The sequence below is a fragment of the Schistocerca serialis genome, unplaced genomic scaffold (genome assembly GCF_023864345.2).
Source record: "Schistocerca serialis cubense isolate TAMUIC-IGC-003099 unplaced genomic scaffold, iqSchSeri2.2 HiC_scaffold_1223, whole genome shotgun sequence".
Classification (NCBI taxonomy): domain Eukaryota; kingdom Metazoa; phylum Arthropoda; class Insecta; order Orthoptera; family Acrididae; genus Schistocerca; species Schistocerca serialis.
The window spans coordinates 122501-125000 of record NW_026047429.1 but is presented as its reverse complement, the minus strand read 5'-3'; positions in this window follow the sequence as shown (position 1 = coordinate 125000).

Here is a 2500-nt window from a genome sequence, read left to right as displayed (position 1 = left end):
ATCCTGACGTGACAAATCGGATAATGCCGCAGGCATCCAATTACGATAATCACTATCAACGAACCTGCCGCCCCCCCCCCCCCCCAAATACACCTTTCCCTACAACAATGTGTATCTGAACCTAAGCTATATTGTACCTTAACCTAACCTATATCGTACCTTAACCTAACCTATATCGTACCTTAACCTAACCTATATCGTACCTTAACCTAACCTATATCGTACCTTAACCTAACGTATATCGTACCTTAACCTAACCTATATCGTACCTTAACCTAACCTATATCGTACCTTAACCTAACGTATATCGTACCTTAACCTAACCTATATCGTACCTTAACCTAACCTATATCGTACCTTAACCTAACCTATATCGTACCTTAACCTAACCTATATCGTGCCTTAACCTAACCTACGTTGTGCCTTAACCTAACCTACGTTGTGCCTTAACCTAACCTACGTTGTGCCTTAACCTAACCTACGTTGTGCCTTAACCTAACCTACGTTGTGCCTTAACCTAACCTACGTTGTGCCTTAACCTAACCTACGTTGTGCCTTAACCTAACCTACGTTGTGCCTTAACCTAACCTACGTTGTGCCTTAACCTAACCTACGTTGTGCCTTAACCTAACCTACGTTGTGCCTTAACCTAACCTACGTTGTGCCTTAACCTAACCTACGTTGTGCCTTAACCTAACCTACGTTGCGCCTTAACCTAACCTAATTTGTGCCTTAACCTAACCTAATTTGTGCCTTAACGTAACCCATGTTGTGCCTTAACGTAACCCATGTTGTGCCTTAACGTAACCCATGTTGTGCCTTAACGTAACCCATGTTGTGCCTTAACGTAACCCATGTTGTGCCTTAACGTAACCCATGTTGTGCCTTAACGTAACCCATGTTGTGCCTTAACGTAACCCATGTTGTGCCTTAACCTAACCCATGTTGTGCCTTAACCTAACCCATGTTGTGCCTTAACCTAACCCATGTTGTGCCTTAACCTAACCCATGTTGTGCCTTAACGTAACCCATGTTGTGCCTTAACGTAACCCATGTTGTGCCTTAACCTAACCCATGTTGTGCCTTAACCTAACCCATGTTGTGCCTTAACCTAACCCATGTTGTGCCTTAACCTAACCCATGTTGTGCCTTAACCTAACCCATGTTGTGCCTTAACCTAACCCATGTTGTGCCTTAACCTAACCCATGTTGTGCCTTAACCTAACCTATAATGTGCCTTAACCTAACCTATAATGTGCCTTAACCTAACCTAAAGTGCGCCGTAACCTAAACTATATTGCGCCTTAACCTGACGCACGTTGTCGCTGAACCTGCTCTGTAATTGTTATGCAACCCGTTAAATTGGTGTAGTGTTGCCTAACCGCAACCCTCGCAATATAGTTCCCTACTCGCACTGCCCGGTCCCCTGTGTATCGCGTCATGTTAAACACCTTGCAGGTGTTGCTGACTTTCCACATGCTCCTGCTATACACTGTAGTGTGGATAGCAGCAGGACGTACATGCCGCCCCCCCCCCCCCCTTCCCCCCTGCCTTCGCAAGCTGGTCGGTGAGAAGTTTGCATGTTCAATGCCCTTCGCATGCCGACGTACTCAGCCTACGTTGTGGTACGGCCTGTCACCTGTCCGCCGATGTACGCAAAACCCACAAACTGTACTGCACATTGGTCCGTATGTACTGAATGATACATCGTGGCACATGTGACCGTATGACGACTGCGCCCAGCAACGGCGGACCATACAGTCCAAATATTGTGCACGCAGCTACGTGTCGTCTCCCTATAAGAGCTGGATTGCAGTGTGGTACGCCATACAGACGTGTGGGAGGAACGGACGCCCTGGATGGCGATCAGCATGAGCAGTCTGTTGATGTAGTGGAGCGTGTATTCGGACGTAGTCGTCTCTTCTCACACACCGTGATAGCATGTTGCACCGCGTTCCACATCTGCGACATGCTGCAGAGGCGGGCTGACAGTCGTTCGCGCAATGGACACCGCATACGTACGGGGTCTACCTTCCACGTGTTCTCTAGGCGTGCACATGTTGTTGCGTCTATGTGGGCAGACGTAGTGTGTTGTGACACCTGACACAGGCATGCAATACTCGTTGCAAATGGCGATGGACGTGTACGTTTGCTGGTGACGTTACGCAAATGAACAACTGGTAACCCATTGTGGTGCGGTTGTTCTCGCTAGAGGTGAATCAGTGTTGGCGACGATCGGTCGAGCTATTAACCGGTTGTTTCAGGGAGACCCACCATGCCCACGAACGTGAAAGGGGACCCACCATGCCCACGAACGTGAAAGGGGATCTGGGTGTGAGGCGATACGCGGCGGTGGCTGGGTGGGACCGTCCCCGGCCGGTGAGGGGGGGCCGCCCGGCGTGCTGGCAGCGCGGTGCGTGGGCGCACGCGCCACAGCCGGCTGGTGGGGGCGGCCAGTGGCAGGCGCGCCGGCCGACGGACGCGGCAGGCGGCGCAGCTG